The following is an 8,832-nucleotide window of genomic DNA, read 5'->3' as shown; positions in this document are numbered from 1 at the left end:
GTGACCAACATTGTGTGCTTTAAATGAATTAAATAAACCTCCTGGATGTGGCAGTAAAGGCAAAACGGGTATTCAACAAGTGGCATATTTTAATCTTGAGCATTTATCACCTCCTGCTGATACTGTAAAAAAAGGCAATTCAGTACTTACTTGCATGAGGCACCCCTAATGAGCATGTAGCTACTTCAGCAAGTGGCGTTTGGAGCTGTACCTGCTGAAAGCCTGACCTAAAGCCTGTTCTCTTTCATTCCCTTAACATGTCTAGAGTCTTTATGAGCTTATGTTGCCCAAGGTGTTACAGTATGAACACACATGAACCTCCACATTGCATCTAGACGCTTAAATGTCATGGTCCCTTTTTTAAAAGTTTCCTCAGCTATTTGGTTGTTTCAGGATTTCAAATGCTCTATGCTGCTTTGTAGTCAAACAGTAGCATCTGAGGAGCACAGATGTTAAAAGTTCGGCCAATAAAGATAAGTAGATCAATGAAAGATAGAGAAATAACTTGAAGAATTCTCATCCTTGGAGAAATGCTTTTACATCTGGTCCACCTGCAACTTCTTCCTTTGGAATTTTCAGAAATCGATGTCCTTGGAACACAATTTTCAAATGTATTCTTCTGAGCAGTCACAAGGTAAAATGGTCATTCTGCATGTGATCTCAGGGCTTTTTTCTTATTAGAAAAAGCTGCACTGGGTACAAAAAACTGCATGTAGTTTTTCTTCTTTCCAACACAGGATAATATTTCACGCTGAAGCAAAAGCATAAGAAACGGGGCAAATACAGTGTTTTCCTAGCAATTTGTTATTTGCGGCTCAGCATCTTTAAGACAGTGGTATTGTTCTCTTGTAGATAAAGTAGAGCTCTGGTAGGAAGTGGAATTAAAATAATGTAGGCTGTTATCACCTAAACGTAATCTGATATTGTTCAAGTATAGTGGCAGGATATGTGGATATTTTTTTGCAGTGCATTAGGATGGCCATACTCAAATTTTACAAGGAGTGTACAACTGAAAGTTGGATCAGGAAGTTTGAATAAAGTCTCAGTTGTGACTCTCACTTTCTACATATGCATAATGACATTCTGAAGTGCATAACCATTCTTTTCAGAAAATATAGTGTAGTAATAATATGTAAATTCTGTATTTGTATCCTGTTATCATTTTTATTATACCTCATTTTAATTATACCTGATAAAGGCTTTTCTTGAGCCTGGTCAACAATACTATGTTATAGGCAGTCCTTATTTCCAACCAGTAGTACAGCCATAAGAGCACTAACATTTATAATTAATTGTTTTACTTGCTAATGTATGATATCAGGTTTTACCAAATCCTGTATTGGACTGTGCTTTTGATTAATTACTGTTTACTGTGTAAACTTGCCTGAATGGTTTGGTTTTCTGAACATTAGTCAGTGCTCTGTGGTGCTGTGCATCTGCTGTACACAACCATTTGGTTTTTGTGTACTTGTTCATGTAACTAGATTGTATCATAAGGCTTTCACACAATGGGAGTTGAACAATGACTTTGTGAGCTCCTCTACTTTCTTTTTGTATTGTTTTTTTCTTTTAATGTGAGGACCTTTGAGGCATAACCAGGCTGGTCTCTTGTTGAATGACTTTCGGAATTCTTGTGTCAAATTATTACGTTCTACAGAGGTGTCAGAAGTGTTTCTGAATCTTGAATGAAAGATTTCCTTTCTCTGAAATCTCCTGTGGTGATAAAAGTCTGCCTGCTCGCAATTCCCATCTCTACTCAGCTGGTATTCCCTTGAGATGTAATTGCACTGATGCCTTGCACTAACAATCTTGTCATAGACAAGGCTGGAATTGTTAATGCTTTATATTATCCAAATGAAGTCTTTCTAGCTTTTTTACACATGAGGAATTAGAATTCTTCTCAAACACTTTCAACTTTTGTAATGGGGCACTATCTCCTGGGTGTAAACTGTGGGTTTGGAGTTGCTTCTACCTCTAGGAATTTGCTTTCACCTACAGCCTTTGTGTTGGTCAAGTTTTTCTAATTTTTATGTAACTCAGATTCATCTTGAAATGCATTTGTTGTTTTCTTTGGCATATTTGTTAGCGCTGAGTCACAGTTACTCATGTGAGAACATTCTTGTGACTAAGACAGACATTTGCAGCTATGGAATAGTTGTGTGAGCTTCCGCTGCTTCTGAATACTGTAGTTCTTAACCTGATTTTAGTTTGGGGTGAGCTTGCAATGTTTGCAGTGGATGGAGTGTTGGAGAGAAAACAACGAAAGAAAGCAATTTCCTTTGTGTGGTTATTCTGTTTAAGATTCTTGCCTATTAAAGTCACAAGATGTGCTCAATAGAAAGATGAACTCTAGGATTTTCCTTGTGAAGCAAGTGTGTTCAGGGCCATTGCGATTTTTTTGGGTAGCAATGCTTGCTTTTTAATACATAGAACTGTAATTTTTTAAATTTTCTTAGGTGAAGTTTCCCAAAACAGTCTCCTGTTTAGCCGTTTTCAATTCCTGTTTTGTATTTTATGTTCCTAAGGTTACTTGAGTACCATTGAGTATTACAAGCATATCTGTACATGAGTAAAGGGATATTCCTTTTTGCAGTATTGGTTTCAATTCCACTTTTCTCTACGCACGCTGAGCAAATATAGAAATGAACAGTTTTGCATGCAAAACTTTACAGCTAGTCAGAAATGCTTTTCCACTCATTTAGCCAAAACAAAAAAGAGCAATTGCTTGAAAAGATAACAAGGGTTGTGTTTCTACTAAGGAATGTCATGCAAAGCCCCTAGTTGTCAGTGGAGATGCCAGTTTGAGCAGATTCAGGATAAACTATTCAAACATGCCTTCAAAATTGGACAGAATCAGGTATTTCTAATAATGCGTAGGTGCTTGCTGTTTTGACCTATTTTATATTCATAGCCTATCTTTATTTCCTCATCAGTGAAGCTTAGATTCTTTTATTTGTTAGCTGACCTTCTTGGGCCAAGCATTTCAGCAAGCTGTTTTTTGTCCTCTCCTTGCTCTGTTTACAGTAGGGTGGATGCTTGCCTTAATTTTTCCTCTTGAGGGAAGTCCACCACTCCCTTTTTGTCACGAGTTTACAGCCGTGGGTTAAAGAAGCAGGTCCTCTACTGTAGTTGTTCTTGTTAGCTCTGGGGACCTGCTGAGATCCTGTAGGGTTATTCCTGATGAATCCTGCCATCCAATAAGAGTTCCACTAAGAAAGTTGTGTGGTTAAAGAACAAGCTACACTTAAAGCCTTTCCAGTTTTTCAAGATTGACGTGCCAGATTTTGTGTATTTCTCTCAAAAGATGTAGCCATGTAATCTCATGTGTGGATTGGCTCCTTGGGCCAAGTCGTTTCCCGCAGCTAATTCCATGAATAAGAAACCCAGTTGTAACCAGTTTATCTTGGGACCACTAGATATGTCTTATTTAGAGTGAATCGAAGGTGATTGTTTCAAAACCATCAAATATGTCAAAAAAAGAATGCACCTTTTAAGAAAAGTGCAGAATCCAATGTGCATCATGCTATACCAGTACGTGAAACTCTGTAGCTTAGGTAGGTTCTGTCTATTCCAGCCATTCCTTCTCCCAGCCATAAAACTCTTGGTGACATGGAAGTTTTGTGTTTTCAGCTCTTCTGTATTTCAAACTTGGTCATCTTAATCTTTTAAATCATATCAAGTCCATAAATAAGCCAGTATGTTTGGGCTTCTTTATCACTCTTGTCAATGCAACCTTGTATTTTTTCTCTATTTTTAGGGCTATTTTGTGCATATATTACAGAAAATAGGTTATTGCTTAAAGTTTCCCATTGAACAGTTCTTTAGCAAAGAAAAAGAATATGCTTGCATCAGCAGCAATTTAATAGCATATCTGCAGAAGTTTTCAGAAAAGAGGAAACCAGCTATTTCCCTGCTTACTCTTAAGTCATCTTCAGTGCAGTCCGGGTTGGTCTACTGGAACTCCGGATAATTTGGAATGATTTGGTCTGGAAATGTTCAGCATAGGACACTGGTTTTGTTTGTTCTTCGGTATCTTATTAGAATGAAGCTTGTTTAGTAATTTGTTCTTTTTCAGAAGTGATTATAAGCATGCAAAAAGAACTTAGTGTCTAAAAGTGTGGTCAACTGTTTTGCAGCCTAATTTTCCTCTGGAATACAGCCTTTCTGGCAAAGAACTACGTGAGGTGTTAACTTTCTGTATGAAGCTGCAGAAAGGAGACACCAGGGGGCAGCGGAGGATTTAAGAATGGGGGAAATTTTTGGTTTTATCCAATGAGTTTTACAAAAGAAAACCATAGATAAGACAGCATTTCTTTATGACCTTTATTCAGCCCATTCTGAACAGATTTGAGGAGCGTACCTTGCCTTTGCCTAAATCTGAAGCATTTCAAAAAGCTTTAAAAAGAACAGAATGACACAAAAATGTGCTTGAACACTGTTGTTTTTTCTTATGACGAAAACTATTACCTAATTTTAGTATACTGCAGAATAGAGAGGTTTCTTCTGTTCCTCCCCACTAACCATGCAAATGTGTATTTCAGCAGTGTCTGCTAGCTAAGTTATACAGGATGCTGTATACATAGTAAAAAATATTACCTGTGCCCATAATTTCATACTGTAAGGAGACAAATATTGTTGTCTTATGGATACAGAATAAGAATATGAAAGAATAAATTCAGTGGTATGTGAGGAGTGTACACCAATAACAGTTCAAACAAGCTCTGACTGCCCCTTTCTACTTGTCATTTCTGCCCCTGCAATTTGAGAAGTTTTACAGGTCTTCAGCAACAAGAATTCATTCCTAATCCACGCTTTCAGGTTGTTTTCAATCCTTTTTAAGCCAGTCTTCTGTAGGGTTGATGACTATGTATCTTTAGATAAGGATTATGCATTCTGATCGCAACTAGATGGTGAATTGTTACTGAAATTAGGCATTCTTGCCGGCATCAGAAATTTAAAACAATACCTAATCACTAAAATAGTATGATTTACATGGTATATCATTAAGAGGGTTAATGGGTTGGAAATAAAACCAAAAAGGTTTTCAAAAAAGAAAAATCAAGGGTTTCAAAACACCCTTTTCTTTCTCCCCTGTTTTTTTAATTACAACTTTTTAAAAAAAGTTTTTTTTCTCTCCATAAACTTTGTGCAGACAGTCTTTTTTTTTTTTTTTTACTTGAAAATAAGTTGTTTGAACACCACCAGATTTTAGATTTATTTTGCATGAACCTATTTTATACTTAACGTCAAGTGCTAGAACTGTTGCCTGTAAGGGGCCACAATGGTTTGCTTAAACTCCTGTGCTGGCCAGTGCAACGTTACAGTACAGGCATTTGTAATGAAATATCTTTGATTTTAGATGTGATTGAGAGTTGAGTGACAGTATTTCTTCCTAGCATTGCTGGTTTTGCCAATCATCCTAGGTAGTTTGCTTCAGTGGAAACGTAGGACTCATCAAAATAGGCTGGATCGGCTTGAGATCAGTCCAGCACGTGTCTCCGGGAGTAGGAGGTAACAGCCACCTTCAGAAGAAGGTGCAAAAATTCTTCAGTAACTAATGTGCGGGAACCTGTTTTCAACACTGGATCTTAATCTCCTGTGCTAGTGACTGGTGAAGAATTTACTGTCTATATCTGCAGTATGATATTAATTTGGAGGTCTATAAAAATCCAAAACTGTCTTTGAATCTTAGTACTAATTGTGTGTACTGTGAAAAGCATTTTCTTTCACTGCAGTTTTTACTTTCCTACATTTTTTTAATTGAAATTAATTTGGTCTATTGCTGTGAGAAAGCATGAACAGTGTCTCCTAAACAATTCAATTTGTTCTATGTTTGTATAGCATCTCTTCTTACTCATTTTTTTTTTTGTGGTACCAATTCACTGTCTTTGCTTTTCCAGGGCCTTAATTGTGCTTGCTGTCTGCTGAATCTCCTCTAATTTTGGAGTACACTTTCAGAGATCCTTCTGTCTTCTTCAGTTCCCTGTTTCCAATTTTCCTGTCTTGTATATTAAGCTTCAAGTTGCTCAAGGTAGTGACAGCTACTAGGTACAATGGAAACCTTTAAAAACATGATTCAAACGGTAAAATATACCCAGGGTTCTTCAAAGGGAGGTCCTATAGAAATGCTTAGTATTAATCTGTCCTCTCTGGACAGGATATAAATAGCAATACAGTATGAGGAGAAAATGTAAGGGGAACATCTAGCTGAGAAGCTCAGCACAATAGCTGTGCTTAAGAGGAAGATGATGTCTGGGTTTTGTTACACAGAAACGGGCTGTCTATTTTTATGTCTTCACCGCATGCATGTGTTGGATGTATGCAAGCTGTTCGTTACAGTAGGAGAGCCAAATCTGAAACACGGATTGCTAAGAGAGGCTTAGCAAGGACAAATGTCTTTCCTCTTCATGTTTGAGGCTGGGAAGGGTGAGTTTGCATAACTTTGTACACTCCTCAGGAGTCTGAGTAACAAACCTGGAAGTGCAGCAGACCAGTCAGATCCTTTTTCCAAGTTCCGATCAGCAGAGCATGGAACTTTTTTTGCTTGTTGCAAAGTAGAGGAGAAGAATGGTGAGCCGTAGGCCTAGCTGCAGCACTGTCTGACCTCTGGAGATACATCAGTTCCCACTGAGCTTCCTTTTTTTTTTTTTTTTCCTCCCCCCTAGGTGGTGTGTATTCTACCTTGAACAAGCTTTAAATTTATTGGGGTGCAAAGAAGGGACCAAGGAGCAGACTTTTTCCTTTCTTTTTTTTTTTTTTTCCAGATACCAGATGGCTTGTAGTGCTATAAGCCCTAATCAAGTGTGATGCCTTAATGTTGTGGTTTGGATTGCCCTAGAGCCGGTTCACCCCTACCTAGACTTTATCTAGAGAAATTGCCTTAAAGGTCAATTTGTTGCATTTGCCAACCTTTTCCTTAGTTTTGAGGTTCAGTAATGAGAAAATCCTTGTTAATACTTCTACAGAGGTTAGCATTTATGAGGCCTGGGTTAGGCTTTATGACTGCAGAAGCTTATCTGCTCTGAGACAGATTCAAAGCTGTATCCCATCTCGCCAGTCTTCAAAGGCACCCTCACATGACTGTAAGGCCTTGCTGAAGCCTGCTGGAGTGTGTAGCTGTACGCCTGTTTGTCACGCACCACGCCAGATTAAACCTGCTGCGTGTAGGGCTGGCTGCAGTCATTGTCTGCTGACTGCACAACATACCAGGGTCTTTCATCCCTGTACTGGGAGAAAGCTTACGATTTGGTTTGCAGGCAGGAATGCTTTTTCTTCTGGTTGCTTTCCAAGTGAAACTTTAAGGGCAGATGCCACTCAGTCTCAGAGATGGATGTCAAATGATCTCATCCTAGTGATTTTCCAAGGCCGGGTTTTACTGAAATGTATTACTGTACTGCTAATTTATATCTGGCATCCAAGACAGAAGAAAATCTGATAAGTGCCTGAAATTTAGGAATACACTGATTAAGATGTCTGCAAATCACCTACTTGGAGCTCTGGCGGTGTTTTTATTAAAGGTGATACAAGCTTTGAAATCTGGTGCCTCACTGGCTAAAGCTGTAAAGCAGTCTTTAAACAGGCTTTGGTGCATTCTGCTGGGTGCAAGTCACATAGACAAATGTTGCTCCCAGACAATCTAAGAAAGTGAAGTGGTTTACTTTACAGTGACGGCAGCTCTGGATATGTTGCCTGTATATATTTGATGAGTAACCTCACTTCTGGACTTCCTTTCTTACCTCTTTTCTTACAAACAGAGTCAGTGCTTTAACACTGTGTGGTTCAGTATGCAGTATCTTTCACGTGCCTGCCATGCAATTCTCATGCATCATCTAAATTCTTCTTTCGTTTCTAAGCTGTTACCCTTTACTGGAGCAGAACAGTTTTCAGACAGTGAGCGTCTTTCAGTCATCGTGTGTCTGAGCACTGCTGGTTATAACATTGATATTCTGGGCTGGTGAAGAAGGGGAATGGTACTTGTTCCTTTCCTATTCTTGAAGGAATTAGGAAAACACCAACTTCCTATATTCTTGAAAAAATGTCAGCAAATAATATTCATCTTAAAATTGTCAAGAAAGGTGCATCTAGCTTTCTTGATGTTCTAGGTGAGAGAATGGCAAAAAGCATTCCTATTTATCCCACAGAGCAGACTGAAATGTTGCTGTGTGAAGCACACGGGTAACAGGTATTAAGGAATTCCAGATGTTAGAGAGGTAAGTAAGGTGGTGTTTCGTTGTTTGTTTTTCCTCCTTTTTCTTTCAGAACCTGAAATCATCTTTGCATGGATAAAAAGATGGTCAGAAAGGACATAAATGTTATTTTTATTTCCTTCAATCCTTCCACTTAGATTTGTCATTCTTCTTACCTTCATACTTTTTCCTTCTTTTACCAGAATCTGTTTTATTCACCTAGCACAGGCAGATAATGCAGAGACAGCAGTGCAGGAAGGAGTCAATCCTGGGTTCATCTGCACCAAGGGCCTTCAGAGAACTGAAGAAATTCCTCTTTTCTCTGCAAGTAGTGTGCATAGGCGAGAGCAAACAAATGGGGGAACACAGCACAGGATATGCAGGTGGAAGGAAGTAGAGGAACTGAGCTGACTTGGAGAAAAGCTAGCAAAGCAGGTTTGGGAAGACATCCTGTCTCATCTGCATGCTTGCATTTGTACATACAAGCACATACACCGAGGGAGGCTTGCATGTTTCTAGCAGCCTGACAGGGCACTGTCTAAATTTAAGGCTTCCAGGGCACACATTCTTTTCTTTTAGTTGTTATTATCCAGTCTAATAGATCTGCTGCTTTACATTTTTCGTTAATACCCACAGACGGGAGAGG

The sequence above is a fragment of the Anser brachyrhynchus genome (assembly GCF_964034855.1).
Source record: "Anser brachyrhynchus genome assembly, chromosome: 6".
NCBI classification, from domain to species: domain Eukaryota; kingdom Metazoa; phylum Chordata; class Aves; order Anseriformes; family Anatidae; genus Anser; species Anser brachyrhynchus.
This window is presented reverse-complemented; position numbering follows the sequence as displayed.